This window comes from Ambystoma mexicanum, chromosome 6q, assembly GCF_040938575.1.
Source record: "Ambystoma mexicanum isolate Mex_15411 chromosome 6q, UKY_AmexF1_1, whole genome shotgun sequence".
NCBI classification, from domain to species: domain Eukaryota; kingdom Metazoa; phylum Chordata; class Amphibia; order Caudata; family Ambystomatidae; genus Ambystoma; species Ambystoma mexicanum.
Window position 1 is genome coordinate 747,618,550 of NC_090937.1, and position 23,040 is coordinate 747,641,589.

At 51.1% G+C, this 23,040-nt stretch overlaps 1 protein-coding gene and 1 long non-coding RNA gene across 5 annotated transcripts in view; one reads left to right on the forward strand and one right to left on the reverse strand.

The window, feature by feature from the left end:
• SH3D19 (SH3 domain containing 19) overlaps nt 1-23,040 on the reverse strand; it is a 1,396,196-nt gene that overhangs the window by 275,580 nt on the left and 1,097,576 nt on the right. The window lies entirely within an intron of this gene.
• LOC138516274 (uncharacterized) overlaps nt 1-23,040 on the forward strand; it is a 158,877-nt gene that overhangs the window by 63,122 nt on the left and 72,715 nt on the right. The gene's annotated exons all lie outside the window — the stretch shown is intronic.

A 23,040-nucleotide genomic window follows, 5' to 3' on the forward strand; every position in this document is an offset into this window, starting at 1 on the left:
CCATACAGGGCATTGCTCCACCTCATCTCTCGCCAAACCGGTGACTTGCCCGTTCTGTGCCCTGATTGGCATCTTACATTTCAAGATTAATAGAAAGCACTGGACAAGATGGACTTCACAGACACCACATAGAAAGCCCCATTTGTCAACGCCAAGGCCAGAGGCTGCTTACACTAGAACACAAAGAAAAGAAACAGGATGGCTTGGCATGCAATGATCCATTTCAAGAAGCACAATTCTGGGCCAAACAGAGGTTTGGCACCAAAGTGAATGTGGTGCTAGAACGCCACAAGTTCTACAGTCAATTACAAATGAGTCAATTGAAGCGTTTGTAAACACTCAGATATAAGCCAGCACCTGAAACTATTTAGAAGTGAGTGACCAACTGGTCTGCAACCTGCTGATTGTCTAAGGCAGATACTCCAAAGTTCAGGAAGTACACTGGCTTAGCCAGGACTCCACATTAGACAAAGCTAACACAACTGCTAAAGTTGGAGGATTTGCCATCATATCCAAAACACAACTTAACATTCCAGAATTCACCTCATTGCCTTTCCCCTCAGTCCGTCAAACTACCTATCTCAGCCCAAAGTACAATATTAATACAGACCCCCCGGCCCAATTTCGACCTTTGAAGAAGACATCTCCAACTTATTGTCACACCGCACTAAACACACATCCAAAATCCTGCTAATGGGAGATCTAAACCTAGGATACAAGGATCCACTAGACACCCATGCATCTACCATTGATCAATCCCTTCTCAATTTAGGCTTCCTCCAGCTCACATCTGAGCCCACCCACTGCAAAGGCAGAACGCTCGATTGGGTCGCCAACCTAAACTTTGAACTAGAACCCCCCCCCAACTTCCGAACACCGCCCAAGCTCCTCCAGGCATTACTAGGAACAATAAGGCCATCACCTTTGAGGCCCTCCGCCCCCACATCCAATCCATCAGAAACCTGACCCCCCCACACCGAATCCGACACAGAAACCCTAGTCAACTCATTCAACAAGATTCTACTGCTAGCACTAGATCAAATAGCCCCCCTCAAAACCAGGAAAGTCAAAAAACACAGCCACATAAATAAATGGTTTACACCAGAACTAAAAGCCCTAAGAAAAACCAAAAGAGCCTTAGAAACCAAATGAATAAAGGACCCTACACCCCAATCCACCTGTGACAAAGATGCCACCTGGTGTGCCAACATCCAGAAGGCAATTTTAGACAAAATAGCAATACTCCAGACCAAAATAGAAACCAAAAGAAAGTTCCTAGCCTCTAAAGGCGCTAGCACTCCCACCCTCAACCAGCGCAGACACAACACTGACCTCTTCAATTTTTCACCCGTCACCACCAGACAGGTAGAATCCATAATTGCTAGCCTCAAACCCTCAAAATGTGAAGGAGATATATGCCCAGCTTCCATCATCAAAGAAGGAGCCAAAAACTTCACACCCTTCATCAACTCACTTATCAATACCTCCTTTGCCTCTTGTACTGTCCCCAAGAATCTCAAAGACGCTTGGGTCATACCTCTGATTAAGAAACCCACTCTAGACCCCAACATTCCCACAAACTACCGCCCCATCAGCACCGTCCCATTCCTGCTAAAAATCCTTGATAAAGCAGCCTATATTCAAATTCAGAACCACCTCGAATCACACAACCTTCTAGGCCTCTGTCAATCTGGCATCAGACCGATACACGGACAGAGAAAGCCCTTCTCGACCTGAAGATCCAAATGGACAAGGGCAAAGACAATGGCCACCCCATCTCTCCTCCTACTGTTAGACCTCTCCGCGGCCTTCGACCTAGTCGACCACAGCATCTTAACCTCGCATCTTACCACATCAACCTCCTTCTCACCCAACTCAGCCAAATGGATCCAATCCTTCCTATCCGAAAGATACATGAGTCTTCTCAGACACTGCAGCTGCTGACCCATCACCCCAAGGCTCATGCGGGTCCCCCACGCTTTATAACATCTTTACCAAGATGTTATTTGACCTTGTAGACGTCATGAATGTCCCGTACACCAACTATGCTGATGATACACAGATCCTCATCACACTCGCTGGAATCTATGAGACAGACTCCTCCCGCCTCAATGAAATCTACAGCAAAATCCAAGACTGGATGGCCAAGCACGGGTTGTGTCTCAACGACGACAAAATACCGAGCTCTTACTTATTGGCTCCAGGCAACGACTAAAACTCAACCCACAATACAACTCTTTCAACATAGACGGAAACGTTATCAGTGTCTCCAAAAACACTGAAACCTTAGGGGTCTACCTCGACTCCACTTTATCACTCTCAAAACAAGTGAACGCCACAGATTCTGCCTCGGCCTATACTACCAAGCTAGTAACTGCCTTCAGACCATTCCGCTCTACATCAAGCTGCATCACACTGGCCAGAGCCCTAATTTTATCAAAAATTGACTACTGCAACTCTACCTAGGCACCAGTAAACAAAACATCCACAAGCTTCAAATCATCCAAAACAACGTTCTTAGAGCAGCTCTCAACATACCACGTCATGACCACATAACCCAAGCCAGACAGACGGCCAAATGGCTCCCCATAAAAGACAGCATCACCTTCAGAATGCTGATGATCACCCATAAATGCCTCAACAACACAGCCCCGAAATATTCGACCAACAAATTCACCTGGAAAACCTCATCAAGACCAACCAGAGCCAAAAACGCCCACTGCCTTAGCATTCTGAAATTCAGACTCCAAAAATCAGGTGGATCCAGCTTCCCTGTTCTAGCCGCCAAAACTTGGAACTCACTTCACCCCTCCGCTGAGAGATGAACACTCCTTCCTAGCTTTCAGATTCAAAGTAAAATCCTGGCTCCTCACTCAAACTACCCCCTCCTGAGCCACACCCTCAATCCTGCCACTGCCTGTACTCCTTTGTAAATACTGTATAAATGCCCACCTCAACAGCTCTCACTGCGTTTATTATACCCACCCTTCTCTTATTCATTGATTGTAACCCCATTATGTACTGTACTTTATCTTCATATTCTACTGTACCAATTGTACTATATCTGTACTTTCTATTGTCTCTATTGTACCTTTGTATATGTATAACCTGTATGTAACTCCTACCAAGTTCAAGCGCCTAGCTACCTCACAGTTCAGTGCGCTTTATAAGCAAATAAAATCAAATCAAAGGTGCAGAATTATCTTGTGCTACATGAAGGAGGTACCGAAGTCTGAGAAGAAAGAAGAGGTACTGCGGTCACCAAGACCATCAATCACAGAGAAGAGCAGAGTAGTTCTGAGGATTGGGCCATATCCAATAAAGTGTCAACCCAATGATGCAATGAAAAAAGAAGACTAGAGAGATTAGTATATGAGTCAGCCCATCACCCCTAGCAGATAAAGACCAAGTCACAGACCAAGACTGCAGTCTTAAGAAGGCATTTAGCAAAGGTATCTCTTAAAAGTAAAGGCAGGAGAGTGCCACTAAAAAAAAAAAAAAAAAGGCTTCAAGGTGTTGGACAACAAAACAAGTCAACTTGTACTTAATGCCCCACGCTATATCAGGAAGAAACAAAGGAAGACATACTGCAAAGTCCTCTTGGATGGGGTTTCGTCAAGGTTGATTGCACAGTCACATCATGACTGTTTCAGAAAGCACATACATTTTTTAAAACTCTTTATTGTTTTACAACAGTTAACCAACAACAAACATAACAATCACTCTGGCACTTGTTTGTGGAATCCGCTCTACCATATCGTCCATCGTGGTGCGCTCCTGTGGCCGTGCTACCTAGCTCTGTGGCCTCCCATTAGCTCGAGTCTCAGATTTGTATCCCTTGTCCTTCTCATCCGGGGGGCTCTGCTCGTCTGCTAGATCTACACAATGTTCATCCGCTCCTCCAGGGTCATCCATGCCGCTCTTCCCTTTGTCCAAATAAGTCTTGTATCAGGGAGTTCCATGCCAGTAACTGAAGTCCACTATCCCATTACCCCCTCTGCAGCGCCCTTGCCCACACTACCGTTTCTGCTACCGACCACTTGCTCAGGTCGGCCCACCACGAGTCTATACTTGGTCCTGATCCAGAGTTCCACGCCATTGCTATTCGGCGCTTGGCAGAATGCATACCAAGTCCTTCATCTTGGCCAGATGTGTTCTCCGTCTATCCCCTCTAGGGAAAAGACCCAATAGGAAAGACTCTAGTGTCCATGCTTGCATGCGGATACCACCTCCCACCACCCTCTCTGATTCCCTCCCAGAAGTTCTTTATCACTGGGCAGGTCCAAAACATGTGCAGTACGTCAGCTTCCTCTGCGGCGCACCGTGGACAGTTCCGGGGTTCCCTACCACCCATCGTAAACATTCTCCTGGGTGTGAGGTATGCTCTATGCATGAGGTAGAGCCGTACATGTCTAAATCTTGCGTTCCTGGACTCCTTCTTGGGGTAATACAGGACCCTGGCCCATTCCTGGTCATTGAAGGGCCTATGGAGCTCCCCTTCCCAACATACTCTCGTTTGCAGTTCCCGCTCATTGTTGATCCTCAATAGCTGTTCATATAGTCTGGAGACCGTATGTCCCCCTTCTGATACATCATACCACGCATCCAGCAGCCCCGTAGGATCCTCTTCATTTGGGAGTTCAGACCATCTCTTCTTAATTGTCTGAACCATGCTGTTGTGTAGTATGAATTGACCACTGTGTATTTCATGCTCCTCCCTCAAGGTTTTGAATCCCACCCATTGTCCTCCTTTTCACGAGTCTCCAATCTGGGCCACACACTTGGCTTCCCAGTGGGTGGGGTATGTTGCCAGGATCCCGGCGCCTGTGCCCGCAAATCCAGAGAGGGGGGATCAGAGCGGCATAGGGGTCCTGTACCCCCTGAGTTTTCCATGCCTTTTTCCACAGGGTCAGTCCCAGTTTAACCATATTGGGTCTAGTCAGGGACCTGTCTATCCATATCACTTCTCTCAGATAGTACTGTTTCAATGCCGGTTGGAAGAGCAGTGAGTCTATTGCCGTTTCATCCCCAAGCCATCGGACCACAAGTTGCAGTTGTCCTGTAAGGTAGTATCGTTCAAAGGCTGGCAGTCTAACGCGTCCCGCTTCGTAATCTCTGCTGAGTTTGCAGGGCAATCCTGTTCCTCCCACCTCCCCCACAGGAATTTCTGTGCTGAAGAATGCCTTAGGTATGTCATATGGGATGTTTGTGAAGTAGTAGAGCATGTGTGGCAATACCGTCATCTTCAACAGGGCCGCCCTCCCCATCATTGCGGAAGCGTCTTCCAGAAGGCCATGGTTTTCTGTGTCTTATCGAGGGCTGTTGAATGTGTGCGTCTCCATGATGTCATGATGCACCTCTATCCCCAGATAGCGGAACAAGCGCAGTGCCCATGCAAGTCCCAGATCTGGCAGTTGGTTCGTGGGGAGCCCCCTTAGATCAGCCAGAGGGAATAGGGAGGACTTACCTTGTTAATAGGCACCTATAGCTTCTATTAGGCACAGCAGTTTCTCCCGTGTGTTTCCCACAAAGAGGAGCATGTGGTCCGAGTATAGTGAGGTCTGGTGTATAACACCATCTACGTCTATCCAAGTGTCCCTGTATTTGGCCCTGAGAAAGACCGCCAGCGGCTCAAGGGCCAATATGTACAACACCGGTGACAATGGACACCCCTGCTTTGTGCCTCTGTGGATATTCCAAACCTTCGAGATGTGCATCCCAGTTTTCACTCTAGCCCTGGGATCTTTATAAAGCAGCCTAATCCAGCAGAGGAACCCCTCCCCAATCACAAAGTGGGCGAGAACACTCAGCAGCCACACCCAATTTGCATAATCAAAAGCTTTAACAACATCCAGTGATGCTATGACGCATTCGCCCCGCCTGTTATTTGTCTGGTCCACTACATGGTCGAGTCTCCTCAGATTCCACATCGTGTTCCGTCCCTGGACATGGCCCGCCTGGCCCAGATGGACCAGCGTGGGTATCACCCGTTTGAGCCGGTTGGCGAGCAATGCCGTCAGGAATTTGGAGTCTTGGTTAATCAAAGAGATCAGCCTATAAGAGGCACAATCTAGTTGTGATTTCCCTGGTTTAAGGCTAAGTATTATGACAGATTCCGTCATGCTGTCCAGCAGCTGCCCCTTCTCGTACACCTCGTCATAGGTTTCCAACACTCTGGGTGCTAGGGTGCCCTTATATTTCTTGTAAAACGCGCCTGGGAGCCCATCGGGGCCTGGAGATTGGCCAGTTGGGAGCTCAGCGATTACGGTCTCCAGTTCCTCCACCGTGAGGAGGGCCTTGAGTATTTGGGTCTGCTCTTCCGTTAACTTTGGTAGACTGATCTTGTCCAAAGCATCTGCTATATCGCCCGCTTCTACCACTGGGTCGGGGGCATAAAGCCGCTCATAGAATTGTGAGAACATTTTGTTTATACCCTCTTGGGTCCTGACCTCTTCCCCTGCTTCGTCTCGTATTGCATTCATAGGGTCTCTTCTACTCTTGCCTGGTAAGCCAGTCCAGGAGCCTGCCGGGCTCATCTCCCTCTGCATGTAATCTCTGAATGTACCCCAGTCGCTCCCAGATTTCGGCACATCTCAGTCTCAACTTTGTAAGTTCCACCAATTCCTCTCCTGTTACACCTGCTCGGCGTTTGGCTAGTTCCATCTCCCTTTCTACGTCCCCATGATCCGCCAGGGCGCTCCCTCTTAGCCCCTCCATCTTCCCCATCGTCACCCCCCCCTGATCATCACTTTGAAGGCATCCCAAACCATGTCGTTGCTCTTTACACTGCCCATATTGTGCTCAAAGTTATCATCTATCGCAGCTTGCAGATATTCTTGGAACTCGCCCTCCATCAATGCCTCTACCCTCAATGCCTCTACCCTCAACCACCATGTTAGTATTGGGGCCTTCCTATAAGCATGTGCCCATGTTGCTAATAATGGTGCATGATCTGATAGTTTCCGTGCTTTGATGCTTATCCCTGTGAACTCCCTCAGAGATTCAGTACCCGTGAATAGATAGTCTATGCGTGTGAAAATCCCATGGGGGGGCGCTATAATGCGTGTACCCCCTCCCTTTTCCATGTACCTTCCTCCAGACGTCCGCCAGATGCAGTTGCTCTAGGATCATTTGTAGAGCCTTGGCTGGCGGTGCTGATTTCCTATGCTTATCATCCGATCTGTCCAGAAGTGGGTCCAGGGTGCAGTTGAAGTCGCCTGCCCAGATGAACATTGCACCTCTGTATGGGGCTAGTTTGGGTGCTATCTTCCTGAAGAACTCTGTTGCATCGTGATTCAGGGCATAGGTATTTATCACGCATATTTCCTTGTTCTCTAACATTCTGTGCACTATCACAAGTCTGCCCTCCAGGTCGCACTCGCACTTTTATCAGCTGGAATGGGACCCAAGGGCTATCCATGCCAGCACGCCCCTTGCGTAGTTGGAGTACGTTGAGCTGTACATTTGGCCGCCCCATTTCTTAGCCACTTTGGTTTGTTTCTCCTACGTTAAGTAAGTCTCTTGCAACATTGCTATTTTCACTTTCATGCTGTTCAGCCAGGCGCACACTCAGTTTCTTAACGTAGGTGTCAAGGCCCCCGACATTCCAGGTTGCTGTGATTATTTCTTCCTGACCCATTTGTCTGATGTTGCCTGTGGCGCGGCCCTTCCCATGGCCTTATGCAGATCTGTTTGAGGCTTGTTGCTCCGGCCCTGGTCCGTACTGCCGTCCCCTCCCATAGGCATCTCTCTTTTTGTATCTCCCTATTAATAGCTTTATTTTGCGATGTCACCTGGGGCCTTGGACTGGGGGTGCCTTTCCAGCCTCTCCTCATGTGATCATTGTTGATTTCGTCACCACTCATGTTTCGCCGTCTTCTTCCTTGTGTGCTGCTTCTTCCACCTCTCGTGCCTTCCACCAAACAACTGACTAACTACAACTGTCAAACAAATGCCCAGCCACCCTCCCCCTGCTTCTCTTGCACAGCCCCCCTGGAAGAGTCCTGCCCGCTGCAGTGTGATGCCTTAAAACTGACATCCGAACTAGTAGAACTCTTGGGGTTTCGTGTCCTATCGTCTTCTGTGGCAGAACCAAATCTCATCTCTCAATTACTGTATTTGTTCTAGCTTGCATAATGTCTGTGGTACCCGAACATTCTTTCTTTATCTGATCGGGTTCACTCATGTTGTCCCCTGGGTGGGTTTCCGTCATTATTGGCGTTTCTGGATCTGCATTGAGGGATGCCTTGTTGGTCCATCCATGAATAGGCCTCTTCCGTCGTCTCAAAGAAATACGATCTGCCCTCTTGAAGCACCTTCAATTTGGCTGGGTACAGCAGCATGTAGCGTATACCCGCTGCTTTGAGACGTTCCTGGGTTGGTCCAAAGCGTGCTCGTTGTCTCTGTACCATGACAGTGTAATCTGGATAAATCGTTATTCTGGAGGAGTTACTGGCTTTAACCCCCCCTTCCCTTGAGAAAGTCAGTATTTTCTCCCGATCTTTGAAGTTCATGATATTTGCGATCATTGAGCTCGGTGGGGCTCCCTGTTGGGGTTTCCTGGTCAGGGCCCTATGGGCTCTCTCCACCGCGAAGCCTTGAGACAGCGCCCCAGCTCCGATCTCCTGCAACAACATATTTTAGATGTAGTTTGTGGGGTCTCTGTGCTCTTCTCCTTCTGGGAGTCCAAAGATCTGGATATTATTCCTTCGGGCCCTCCCTTCTGCATCTTCTGCCCTGTGTTCAAGGATCTTTACCCGTTCCAATACATCTGACATGCAAGTCTGAGTGGCTGCCACATCGGTGGTATTCTGCTGTACCTGCTGTTCCGCCAGATTACTTACATCTTGTTGGAGGAGGCCCATATCCACCATGACTGTGTCCAGCTTATTTTCCAGGGACGCCTTTAGGGCCGCTATAGCTTCCAATATTGGGCCCCCACTTTCGCTTCCTACCTGCTGTGCAGAACTAGTCAAAGCCATATTTGCGTCTGGTGTGATGGGTTGGCTTTTGTCAGACTTTTGGGCAAAATATTCTATGCTGGTTTGTTTGCTTCTGCCTCCTTTTGATCTACTGGGCATTCTTCTCTTTTGAGCGTTAAAATTCATCTAGCCTCTCTGTTGCCCCTGAAGGGAGGTCTCTGGTCTGTGCTTCAGCGTGCAAGACGGTTTATATTGCAGCCGGGTGATTGTCGCCCCCTTTCGTTGTAGTACATCGTCCCTCCTGTAGGCCTTTATCGTGGTATCCCATTTTATTGTACACTCAGGTCTTTCTCCGCTGCCCTGGCGACCCATTACGGTTATATTTGTGACATGTTTTATGCTGTTAGTTCCAGTTGCGAGTGATCACTCATTCCTGCTTCTTCCTGGGCCTAGAGGGTCATGTCACGTGCACTCGTGTAAAGCCCCTTCCTTGAACTGCACCAATCTTATGCCTCGATTTGCGGCCAGCGTGGGAGGCTGAAGTCCGTATACGATCCTGCTTAGTATAGGTCGTTAGCTTAGGCAGCAAGACCTGCCCTACTATTTGTATTTGTATTTTGTATTTATTTTATTTGTATTGCGCACCTTGCCCAAGGGCTTGCGGGCGCATGTTTTAGGTTACAGGGAAATTACATAGGTCACAGGGAAGTTACATAGGGGGAAAAGAATAAATCCTTTAGGTTGTCGGGCACAGTGTCTGATTCAAAGGAAGCATTTATGAATGAGGTAATAAAAGGGGCGAGATCAGGTGTAGCCTCTTTGATGATGGCTGAGGGGCAGGCATCACCATGGCAGTTGGAGGGCTTGAGTTTGTTTATGATGTTTTCTACTTCCTCAATGGTGAGTGGTGAGAAGCAGAATGGTTTGATGTCGTGTTTGGGGGGCTGGATTGTGTAGGTCGGGGTGGCACCGGACGAGTCTAGCAGGTAGCTTTTTTTTTTGCATTAATTTTAACTTAGAGCATGGAGATTTTGTCCAACAGTGCTTTTTGGATATTTGAGCACCATTCCATGTCCGGTGTACATGTGTCAAGGGGAGCAATTGGAGACTCAAGTTCCTTGAGTATCTTAAATAGCTCCTTGGTGCTGGATAAGGCTTGGGTGATCCTATTGTTGTATACTTCCTTTTTTGCATTGAAGATACCTTCTTTGTAGGTAAGGGAAGCTGATGTGAGGTTATTTTTGTTTACTGGGGAGGGCGTGCTTTTCCAAAGAGAATCAGCTTTTCTTTTTTCTTTGCGCAGGTCGTGTAAATGCGGTGTGAACCAAGAGTTCAGGTGGGGTCTTGGTTTTTGCTTGCGCAGTTTGATAGGGGCGATAGTATTGAGGGCTTTTAGCATGACACGATTATAGGTAGTAGCAGTAGTATACTAGTAGTGCCGGCAACTTTTTAGGGTTGGCCCTCCCAGGCGTTGGGTCCACTGTGTTTCACTCATATTCAGGACTGGTACGCGGGCTTGCTCGTCTGAGTATGGTCCCCAATTCCCCCACCCCCTCTTGTGCCAGCCCTTGCCACCTTGGCCGGCGGGTGGGTTGTGCCCTCCCATGACACCCGATCTTTCCTGTTCGTTGCTGCAAGCTTGTAGGCCCTTGCAGTGCTCTCTCCTTCCCAACTCTGCGCCGTACTCGGCTCGGTCGCCTGCGTGTGGGATATTCCGCACTGCGACTGTGCCTGTGGGCTGGTACAGTGTCTAGCTCTCCGGTATAATGCCTTGGGCCAGTGGACAAGCCTGGGGCTTGGTATTGTTCTGAGGCGCGTCCCAGGTCCAACCCAGTACACTCATATCCATGTCGCCAAACGCATCTGCGCCGGTGTCGGCTGGCAGTGAGCTGTAGCCTACCGCGTCAAATGCTTTTATTAAGAGTTTTGCAGTGCTATGCTTTCCCCTTCCGCACTCACCCTGGGGGCGGGGGGGTCCAGTCACCCACCTGACGTTATTCTCTCTCCATCGCAGGGACCTGCTGTTGCACCGGGCCCCTCTGGTGTCTTCCTCCGCCTCTGGGCGATGCAATGGCCACCAGTGCAGCGCAGCACACCGAAAATAGTCCTCGTGTCAGTGACTTATTGCCCCGCAGCCTCTGTGCGTGGTATGGGGAGTTTGCGGCTCCCTGCAATACTCCCTCCCTCCCTCCCTCCCTCCCTCCCTCCCTCCCTCCCTCTGCCGGAGGGTCCGCTGTGCTCGTCCTGATCACCTGCGCCATGTGCTGTCTCGCGCGGCGACCGCGCCTGTAAGGTAGGGCGGTGTCTTATTCTCCGATATGAAGCCCAGAGGCTCAATGTTGCTCAAGATGCTTCCCAGGTGCGGCCCGGCAGGCCCAAATCCCTGTCACCATATGCATCCACACCAGTGCAGGCTGGCCATGGATTGCAGCATCCCACGTCGAGAGCTTGTATTTAAAATGGGATATATTAAGGTTCTGCAATGCTATGCGTCTCTTGCCCTCCCCACCAGGGGCTATCGTCACTCATCTGCGTTGACAATATTATGCTCTCTCCATCACACAGATCTTCTTTTGCACTGGGCTTCTCTGGTGTCTGCGCCCGCCACTGAGCCCTCCTATGATCCCCCGTACAGTGTGGCACTCCTGAGGCACAGTTCCATGTTGCAGTGCCTTGTCACCCTGCAGAGAGGGTGGGCCAGGGTCGGTTGCGATCTCACCTCGCCCCTGCCGAGCCCGTCCAGTCTCTGTGCGTGGTGTGGGGAGTGGGCGTTGTTTTGGCTCCCGAGTGTTCGGTGCTGCCTCCCCGGGTGGTCGATGCATGTTGTGGGTGCTCCCTGCCAAGGCTGATGGAGTCCTGAGGGTCCAAGTGGGGTCACTGCACCTCTGGTTTCGGGGCCCCTCAAGGCATCCATGCTGGTATGTTCGCCCTGTTGCTCCGATGAGGCGGTTGTCAGGCCGCTTCTTTGATTCAGGTCCTGCAGTGTTCACTGGCCCAGCGACCGGCGTGTCTCACTGTAGTCCGCCTTACTCCTTCGTTCTGCGCCACTTGCGCTCTCCAGTCTGTCCGGATGCCCCTTAGCTCGCTGGGGCTGCTGCGTGCCACTCCCACTTCACCACTTGGGTCGGGCACCTCTTGCCAGAGCAGGAGCTCCCTCGAAGCTCTGCCACCGTGTCCTCAGCACCGCGGGCACACAGCCTCCTTAATGCGCCACTCCGCTTGCATCTGCCATTTTGGATTCGGCAGTACGGGCCTGCGCCGCATTTCTCTGTCGTGCTCTAGCCAGCTCCGACCCCGATTTTGCTCGGAAGGCCTCACCAGTCTGCTCTGAACCTTCATGCACCGTCTCGTCGTGTTTTAGCTGCTATTTCTTCGAAATGCGCCAGTTTTTACTCAATTGTTCTCAGGATCTTGACAGAGCTCCAGAGTTCAACTGTCTACCACATGGCCGCCAAGCCACGCGCTGGAAAGCACATACATGTCCCTTTTTCCTCACACACCTAAGTGTCAGCAATTTCATATCAACCTGGGTGCACATGCAAGCCAAATAAATCAAATTACCACCTACAGTTGATTGTGAGAAGTAAGGTAAGCCTGCCAAAAGGCCAGTACAGAGCTCCGAAATAGGCAGCCATGCTCAACATAGGCAGCGCAGTGACTGCCAAAGACCGCTGTCAGTGCTGGCATGGAGATGCAAAGAGTTGATGATGGCAGCGATAGAGGAGAGGACCCACAGAGTCTGGAGAACACCCCCTCCCCCTTTGGAGTCGAGGAACAAATCACACCCTGGAGTTGAAGAGTGGTACTGTCAGGACCCAGAAAAGGGAGTGAGCAGATTCGGCAGGGAATTACAGAAAGGCACTGCCAGGAGCTGCAGACAGCGAGAGAGAGTTTTCAAAGTGCCCAGCTCCAGTCCAGCACACCTAAAGTGAAACTGATCCAGACAGCTGTGCAAAAGATTGGAGTTGGGAATCCAGAATGGTGATGTTAGTGAGCATTGGAGTGCTTCAGAACATGGCATGGAGATTAACATGTCCATTGTATATGTTAATATATATATATATATATCACTCATATAGGCAGCCAGTTATTTTACATAGCTGGCTGCCTTTATGATTAACTGTTTGAATAGAACCATTCAGCGCACCAAGGCTGACAGAATGTCTGCCAAGGATTGGAACGCACATACATAGATATATATATAAAAACGTGAACAAGCGGTCTGTTACCGCGAAACGCGTCGTTATTCGTGTTTGTTTTTCCCGTCCTGGACATTTTAGGAATTAAAGTATTGATTTTTGGCTGACATTACCTGGTTTCCTGCCTCAGTGTTTTGCAGTGACTATTGCAAGCAAGACTGTTTCCTGGAGTGCCTTCCACCTTTCCTGGACCTTGGTGCAGGGTTTTCAAAAAAAAAAAAAAAAAAAAAAAAAAAAAAAATTATATATATATATATATATATATATATATATATATATATATATATATATATATATATATATATATATATATATATATATATATATATATATGCTGGCGCCCCATTTGAGGCCCCAAAACGGCAGGGTGATGAGGATATTTTGCAGTAGTCTCATGCAATGAATTTAAACAAAAAGGAGATCATGTCACATAGAGATGGAAGCAGGTCGCAAGGGATCAATACAAGGGAGTGGGCAGCCAATAACGGGTGGGGAATTAGGCAGCAAGCAATCTACAAGCAACCAAGGAGGGGGGTGGGGGAGACTGCACGCCCAATCTTAAGTTAGTTAGGGAGTCAGATGGGTGTGGACCTAAGGAGGGTTGTCTCATTCCATGAAGAGGAGGGTCTTGAGAGCCTTCCTCAAATGTAGAAGCAAGGGGGCGAATCTGGTGTTGAAGGCGAGGAGGTTCCAGAGTCTGGAGGCATAGAGAGAGATAGCCAGTCTTCTGGTTCTTTCCTTCCTGGACTAGCGGAGTTAAAGTCTGCACATGTCCCGGCTTCTGGTGAATCACAGGCTTTCGGAGTTGCTGAGCTCCCCAGTGATGTAGCTTGGCGACTGGAGGGTGATGGCATTAGAGATGGTGAAGCAAGAAGTAAAGGCGAAACATGCTTGCAGCAGGAGCCAGGGCAGTTCGATCAGGTTTGGGGTCATGTGGTCTAATTTCCAGAGTCCTTTTAGGAGTCGTGCTGCAGCATGTGGGAAACCTCTCAGGGGATCCAGGGTGGTAGCCAAAGAACTTCCAGGAGGGCATTGCCACACCATACAGATGAGAGGCTCAAGGTTTCTAAAGCAGATCTCGAGTTGTTTGCTGGGATGAAGGGCTTGATTTTCGGTAGGAGGGAAAGTTAGTACAAAGCCATTTGTGTGTTCTGTGACGAATCTAGCAATCTGGTTGGGATATGTGAGGAGAGAAAGCTGCAGACCGCAGCGAGGAGGCTGTCAAGCACGATACGCAGGAGGTCAGGCAGAGAAGGGTTTGCCGCACCGTTGTTACAGGCATGAGGAGCTGCTGAACGTAGGAGAAGGCAAAGCGGGTACCGAGGAACCAACCAGACACGTTTCCAGTAAGCAAACAAGCACAGAAGGAAACGGTGTGACGCGAGGGTCGCCAAAGCCGCCAGCGAAGACTGGTATGCCCAGAGAAAGATTGTGATGCTGGGGCGCTTCAGGGCGAATGCTGCGTACCGTTAACGGGGCAAGTAAGCCCAAATAAGGGTGGTGGACATTTGATAAGGAGATTGAGACAGTTGGAAAAGGGTCACTGACCAGGTAGATGAAGAATATTTATTTACATTTTTAAAGCACTCACACAGCCCGCAGGCATCGAGGAAATATTTCCTCGATACAAAACTGAGTGAATTCTAAAATGAAAAAGCCCTGTCAGGAGAGTGAACAAGGTAAGCAGACAAAAAGCCCTGTCAGGAGAGTAAACCAGGGACAGGAGGAAAGGGGGGAAAATTCCCTGAATGTCAAACAGTGGAAAATGCAGTGAAGGCTCATCGGCAGAAAGCCCCCTCATGGAGATGTGGAATGGCAACATTCTGAAAGGGAAGAACCATTCACCTTTTCAAAAGAACATTCGAGGTCCAGAGAGCAAGAAACTGAATATCCGAAAGAACTGTGCAATTGAAGGAAACTCAAGGGAAGAGTCACCCCCCCTTGAAATTGTGGAATATATTAAAATATTGTGTGATCAAAGGAATCCAAGGGAAGAGTCTTCCCCCCCCTTGAGATTTTCGAACTTTATAAGCTTTCTTTACAAAGGGATTGTGAAAAGCCAGAAGCAACATAAGGGAAGGGAAGGCCCCTTTTTCTAGTGGAACTATACAGGTTTTCTCTTCACATTTGAACTTTGTGTTTGTAGGAAGCTGCAGGTGTACAGCATACAGACATCCCCATCATCACATTATATTGAGTTTAGTGTGTGAGAGTCAGTAATAGGGCCAGCTGGTGGCAAGTGCAAGGTAAGTGCCGGGAGAAGGGGCTGTAGGATACAGAGACAGTCCCGTAGTGCAGGTAGGAAGTGCAGGGAAGAGTGGCTGGGCCAAGGACCGAGATCGGTGAGTGGCCCAGTTGCAGATTCAGTGCAGGTTCAGTGATTTTAGCAGGGGAGAGAGGGAGAGAAAGCGGAGGCAAAGAGGAAGGTTTTGAGGTGCTTCCGGAAACGGAGATGGTTCTCCTCAAGTTTCAGGGAGGGAGGAAGGCTGTTCCAGAGGGAGGCCCCTGCTGCGGAGAGAGATCTACCCCCAGCTCGTTGCTTGGAGAAGCGGCTGAGCCTGAGGTAGTTGGAGGTGGATGAGCGAAGAGATCGAGAAGGAAGATATTTAGGAAGAGAGAGTTGAAGGTATTTTGGCCCAAGGCCCCAGAAGGCCTTGTGGACAATGCAGAGGGTTTTGAACTTAATCCTCACAGCCACTGGGAGCCAGTGTAGTGATTTCAGTCCTGGAGAGATACGGTCCCTGGGCTTGAGGCCAAGGACAAGTCTCGCAGTCCTGTTCTGGATGAGTTGCAAAGAGCGGAGAGTACAGGCAGGAAGATTTCGATAGAGGCTGTTACAGTAGTCCAGCTTCGAGAGAACCAGGGCTCTGGAGACAGTCAGCTTCTGGGGGAAGGAGAGGAAAGGAAGGATACCTCCGAGGAGGTGTAGCTGGTAGTGTGACTTCTTAGAGATGTCAGATATGTGAGGAGAGAAAGAGTGTGGAGTCGAAGATGACCCGGAGGTTTTTTGCCTTGCAGGTAGGAGCAGGAAGAGGGCCAAGGGAGGCCGGCCAGAAAGCTGCAGGGAAGGAGGGAGTGGGTGTGCCGATAAGTAGAATCTCAATCTTACTGGCATTAAGGCAGAGGTCGTTGGCGGCACACCATTCCTGGATAGCAGAAAGACGGTCAGAGATGAGGGAAGGGGAAGAGGAGGCCGAGGGTAGCCTGAAAATGAGCTGGGTATCATCCGCGTAGCACTGAAAGTTGGGACAGAGAGCGGCGATGCGGTGAGCAAGAAGTGCCAGATACTGGTTGAACAGCCAGGGGGAGAGGTTAGATCCCCGGGGGACACCACAGGTAGAGAAAAAGATGTCAGAGAGGAAGGAACCCAGTTGGACCTGGGAGGGTCGATTGGAGAGGAAGGAGGTCAGCCACACCAGAGCTTGACCAGTGATACCCAGGTTATCACGGAGACGGTTGAGCAGGATGGTGTGGTTGACAGTGTCAAAGGCAGAAGAGAGGTTGAGCAAAATGAGAACACAAGGGGTGTTAGAGTCAAGGTTTGAGAGCAGGTCCTCATGGATGTTCAGGAGAGCAGTTTCCGTGCTTCTGGCAGCTCTGAAGCCAGACTGATGGTCACGAAGACTACCAACAGATTCAGCATGGAGATTAAGCTGGGAGATGGCCAGTTTCTCCAGGAGCTTGCCCAGGAAGGGAGTGATAGAGATTGGGCGATAGTTAGCTGGGCAGGAGGGGTTGGAGGAGGGTTTCTTAAGAAGGGGGTGCACAAGGGAGTGCTTGAGGGGGGATGGGAAGACTCCAGAGGCGAAGAAGTGATTGCAGAAGTTAGCCAGGGCAGTCGCCAGGGAGTCGATGTGGAACTTGATAGTTTTGGAGGAACAGGGGTGGACCTGTTTTGACGAGACTTTCATAGATCGGACTTGTTTCGAAACCTCGTCAGCAGAAAAAAGGGGAAAGGCAGAGAAGGAGGGAGGAGGGGTGGCTGCAGAAGGGCCAGAGGGAGAGCAGGGAATAGAGGAGGGGAGGTGATAGGAGGAGAGTGAGGACAGGATGTCCTGAGTTTTTGAAATGAAGTGAGAGGCCAGTGCCGTGCAGAGGGCCTGGGAGGGGACAGGAGAGGTGGAGACTGCAGCAGGGTTGGCCAGCACCTTGCAGATTTTAAAGAGTTCGGCCGAATTGTTAGATGCCGCATAGATGCAGGCTTGGATAAGGGCTCTCTTCTTAGTGAGAACGGAGAGCCGGTATTGCCTTTGGAGCAGGCAGGAGGCCAGTTTGTCAGAGGATGAACATGAAGCACGCCATTTCCTCTCTGCCACCCTGCACTTGCGTTTAAGGGTGACGAGATCTGAGTCATACCAGGAGTTACATTTGGCTTTGGGCTTCAGGCGGATTCTCATGACAGGGGCAAGGATATCAAGGGTATCAGATATAGCAGCGTGGAGAGGGCTGTGTCAGGGTGGGAGTCAGCCGAAGGAGGACGGGGGGGGCGAGAGGGTGGTAGCGAAAGCCTCAACTGACACGCGCTTCATGGGTCGGATGACCGCGGAGGTGGGTGGAAGTGATGAGGGTGGCTTTGCCTGTGGGATAGGGAAGGTGAGAGGATAGGAGAAAGCGATCACTCCAGGAGAGAGGTGTGGAGAGAGGGACAGAGAGGGGAAGGTCAGAAGAGATCAGAGCATCAAGAGTGTGCCCTGCAGAATGGGTCGACCCAGACGGGAGAATACAGAGTGAGAGAGAGTCGCAGAGGTGGCGAAAGAGTTCAGAGGGAGGACAGGAGGCATCAAGGTGGATATTGAATTCTCCAAGAAAGAGGAGTTGAGTGGTTGAGGACAGGAGTGAGGAGGAGAGGTCAGCCCACTCAGAGAGGAAGGAGGAAATTTGACCAGGTGGCCAATAGATAGTAGCCACGGTAAGGGAATGGCTAGGAGAGAGAGAGAGTCGGCAGACAAGGCATTCAAAGGAGGAGTAGGTCTGCGTAGGAGTGACAGTGGCAGGAATTCACTCAGGGAAGATAAGGGCCACACCCCCCCCCAGCACGGTTGGGCCTGGGCAAGGAGAGGATCTTGTAACCGTCAGGTAGGAGTGTGTCAAAGCTGGTGAAAGAGCTGGCCGTGAACCATGTCTCAGTGAGACCGAGGATGTCAAGGTCCAGTTCCCCAAGAAGGCGAAAGATATCAGAGGAATGTTTGACGGCAGAGCGAGAGTTGAGAGTGGCAATGTGGAGAAGGTTGCCATCCTTGAAGGACTTCCGGGGAGGGGTACAGATCAGAGGTACGCCCTGTGGAGGTGAAGAAGAAGGAGCCAGAGAGCGGGCAGGGTGAGAGGGTGGAGGCAAGGTAGCCGAGGACAGAGAAGAGGGGACAGCAGGAGATGAAAGGAAGTTGATGAGGCGCGGGAAGCGTTTATCAAAGAGGTGGAGGTGGGGGCGTGGCCTGGAGCTGATGGCGGACGGACGCTGATGTGCTGAGCTCCGGCCAAGACACTGCATCACGATCCTGTATTGGTGCGAAGCAGACACCCTCTGACACTACAAGCTGCTGTGTAGGTGTGGGAACCGACCTGCTACAAGGCGTGTCGAATCGCTGGTGGAATCGGAGCGGTGAACGGCTTACACGCCCGCCCACACTTCCCCTGCCTCCCGCAACTGCCTGGGTCCAAGATGGCGACCGCCACATGAAGCCGTGGCGACCCGAGAGGAGGCCGCCTCTGCTCCCATACTTCCATAGCGGCTAGCGAGGGAAGAACGGAGGAGCCTGTGATCCCCCCTCCGGAGGGGTCGGTGACCACCAGGCTGCTCAGGCCCCAACGACAGGTGCCTGTGCGACGACACCCCACCGACACGTGAGCCGGATGAGCCGCCGGCAATACGCCAGATAGCAGCCGAGAATCTGGCTGTCCCAGCCCGACCCCGAAGGAGTCTGCATCGGCGGAGGAGCCGTGGGGCCTCGGGGAGGAGCCACGAGACGGGAGCGCACCGCAGCGGCAGGCCCCGAGTGGCGATCCAGCAAGCCTGAGGTGAGGAGACCCGGGGGGAGCGTAACTAGAGAAAGTGCACCCTGGTCCCCCGCCCCACCAGCACCCAATAAGGCGCCCACTAGCATGAACGATATCTGGGCCGGGATGTGGCATTGAGGGGGCGCCCAGCGCAACACGCGCATTACGCAACACCGCACACCCCAGCGGGCTACCCCCGACACTGAGATCCTTCCCCCCCTCGACCCGCCTTGCCCAAATACTACACCCTGGAACCCCGTGGGGAGACGCACCGCGGACCTTACAGCCGGAGGGGCTGGGTGGTGTGCAGTCCTCGGCAGCCACAACCCTGCACTGCGCCCTGACCCACCACGGACGAGTGCCGGGAGTGCTCCCTCCCCGGCTCACGCTGAGCACTATAAACCCCAGCTTCCCTAGCTTGGACATCCCCAGAACTGGGCCGCAGCGCTGGGGTAACACCAGAACCATTGTGTGAACCCTCTACCAAGACCAACGGTCAGGGCTGGGGCGGAGACTTCAGCATGGGCTCCAGAAACAAGAAGTGCCTGCAACAATGGACACTTATGTCATGACTAAGGCTAAGGACTCCACCATTCCGTCCTCTGCCGTCCCAGATCTCCCAAAAGCAAAAGAACCGGACTCCACAGCGAACCAATCTCAAGTGCTAGAAGCCATAGTGTCACTCCGCACAAACAGACTAAAAAATAGACGAGTTCCGATCTGACATCCAGCTGGTGCGCCACGATGCCAGGAAACTAATATAGAGAGTGACCAACAATGAAACAACCATAAAGGAAACGGCAAAAGGCAATGTCGAACTGAAAGCTAAAGTTGTGGACCTTGAGAGAGAAAAGTCGCCATTCTTGAAGCGAGGGCCGAGGAGGCGGAAGGACGGGCCAGACGGGGCAACATCAGAATATTGGGCATCCCGGAGGGCGACGAGGGTCCTAACCCAACAGCGTATATTGAATCCCTGCTGCAACAGGAGATAGGAGTGGGAAAACTCACACAAGGATTTGCCGTGGAGAGAGCACATAGGTCTCTCCAGAAAAGGCCCCCTCCGGGCTCGCATCCTCCCCCGATAATTGCGAAAGTGCTCAATTTCCAAGATCGGGAAATCATCCTACGGTACTCCAGGGAGATGGGCGCCATTGAACGCGGCAATGCCAAAATAACCATTTACCCAGATTACACCCCGAAGGTACAGAGGGAAAGGAACTTGTTTGTGCCCGTTAAGGCTAGGCTCAGGCAACTAAACTTAAAATACATGCTGCTCTATCCATCGAGGCTTAAAGTCATCTACAAGGGCCATGCAGTCTTCCTGGAGTCCCCTGCGGCCACTAGCATGTGGATGGAGGATAACAACCTCTCTGAAGGAACTGAGGCCCACCCCAAGGACAGCTGAAAATGAAACCAACCCGCATGTAACGCTCACCTGATTCTCGCAGAGGCGCCGGTCTTGACTGGGCGACTACCGTATCTTCAAAGGTGATGTGCAGCACCCGGTTGGCTCTTTGGGCTGGACCTCTGTGCCCTGTATGCCTGACGTGCAGAGAAGATGTCTGCAGATAGAAAATACGGGGTTAATGAACTGGGGTTATTGGGGTGTCCCTATCTCTTTCCTCTTCTCCTCTCCTGTAGAGCCCCACAGGTTAACGCTCTCACCTTAGGTAAGTGAATGCCGAGCTCTCCATCTGCCTCGGGGCAGGGTGCTGTAACCAGTTTCTTCACTGCATAGGTAGCGCAGGCCTCTTGACTTCAGAGGACTGCTGTCCGTCGTTTACTGCACGAACGGTAAGTTTCGAGTAACTCAAATGTCTTTAAAGTCTTTAATAATGATGTCTCTTGTTTTGCAGGGTTCCGGCGATGGCGGATGACGGGCTGAAGTGAGTTGACGATGGAGCCCGTGTGATGAATAGAAGCGCCTGGAAGCACGTAAGTAAGCGCTTGTTGCCAGCTTCACGATGCCCTCTAACTGTCTTTTATTTTGCAGGTACAAGTTCGGAGCGGCTGCAGGGTGCCGGGAAACCCACTGGGTTAGATGTGGAAAGGAGTAATGGCACGTGAGTATTAAAGTTCCCCAATGTCTTTAAACGCACCTTGTTTTGTCTTTCAGATGCGGGATGCAGCGCCGACGGCCTCCGGAGCGTGCGAAGAGTTGGTAAGCTTTTGTCTTTCAGATGCCGGAATGCAGTGTGAAGACCTCCGGAGCGCACGAAGAGTAGGTAAGCCTTTGCCTTTCAGATGCCGGAATGCTAACCTGTTCTTTCTTGTCTTTATAGGAGTTGCTGAAGACTGGATTCAGGATGGCAAGCCTTTTTCCTTAGGCCCAGGACCGGATGCAGAAGACACGATGAGCGTTCTGCTGCAGAGGGTGCAGAATAACGCAAAGCAAGATTCATCCACCAGGTGTGGTTTAAATAGCCTCCTGTAGTGCTTAGGTGTCTCCTTCCACAGCCACGCCAAAGTAAGAAAAGAGTTCCTGGTAAGAAAAGAGTTCCTGCCTTCCAGAAGAGTTCCAGTGTTCTGAATCTAGAGAGTGGCTCCAGCCCCACCCAACAGGAAAAGTAGTTCCAAACAGAAGAGGATCAGAGACTCAACTGGCAAGCAAGTAAGCAGCATGGTCTGCTGCAGGTAAGTCCACCCAAGCATTATGAGCCCGGCGCTTCCAGCGCTCGGACTGGGCATATTTATGAGCCTGGTGCCACTGGCGCCAGGACTGGGTCCAAAAGGTCCCAATTGGGACTGGTTGGCACTCAGAACCTGGGTTATGGATCTGCTTCCAAGGGAGTTGGGAAAACCCTGACCTTTTGGAAGCAGAGACCATGACACCGCAGCACATAAGTAACATGAACGTAGCTTCCCTGCAACCTCAAGCAACCAAGAAAGTAACATACACTACTGATAGCCAACTTCGATGCGGCCCTCGTTTGGCCCTCACACCAGGCACAGGACCCGACCCCCACGTATAGATCAGGTCAGGCCAGTTGCTTGACCGACCATGCTCGAGCCTGACACCCGGATGGGTTCCGACGGCCCGAGAGCACCCGAGCACCGCAAGAATGATGCAGTAGCTGGGCGCACCAGTTCCAGTTTAGTAGTAGTTGTTGTTAATGTCAAGACTGCCCTCCTCATGAAGACCACTAATCAGACTATAGCGGACCACAGGCCAGAGGCTGGAGCCTATCACTCCATACAGTTGAATCGGGACATCCGGTAACGCACAACCAAGTTACAAGACAGGCGAGAAGCCTTCCACACCAATAATCGAAGCTGAACGATGGCGACACGTCTCAAGATAATCACGTGGAATGTTAGAGGGATGGGATCCTATCTGCGTAGGAACCGTATACATACATACTTGAGAAGGAAGCGGGTATCCATTGCCCTCCTGCAGGAAACACACCTCACAACTGATGTCACCGACAAACTAGTGGGCTACTGGGGCGGCCAAGGCAATGGTGCCTCCTACTCGAGGTACGCACGAGGCGTATACACATGGGTTAGCGCGGACATACCATTTCGCCAGATGGGGATGGAGGCCGACAAAGAGGGCAGTTATGTCATAGTCTGGGGCATGCTGGAGAACTTTCGATTATGCATCGTGAATTCATATTTCCCCCAACATGGCATACCTGCTCATCTCAAGCAGCTGTATGCCAGAATCACACACCACAGAGAGGCCACTTTCCTATGGGGGGGAGACTTTAATTGCGTGACGAATGAGGAGCTAGACAGGACTGCAACCCCACGCACCCTCAATAACCCTGCCTCCTGTGCCCTACGCAACGCGGTGGAAGATCTACATTTGGTCGATATCTGGCGAGACCTACACCCCACCGACAGGGCTTACCTATTTCTACTCCGCACCTCACGGCCTGCACACCAGGATTGACCACTTCTTCATAGCCAGCAAACTAATCCCC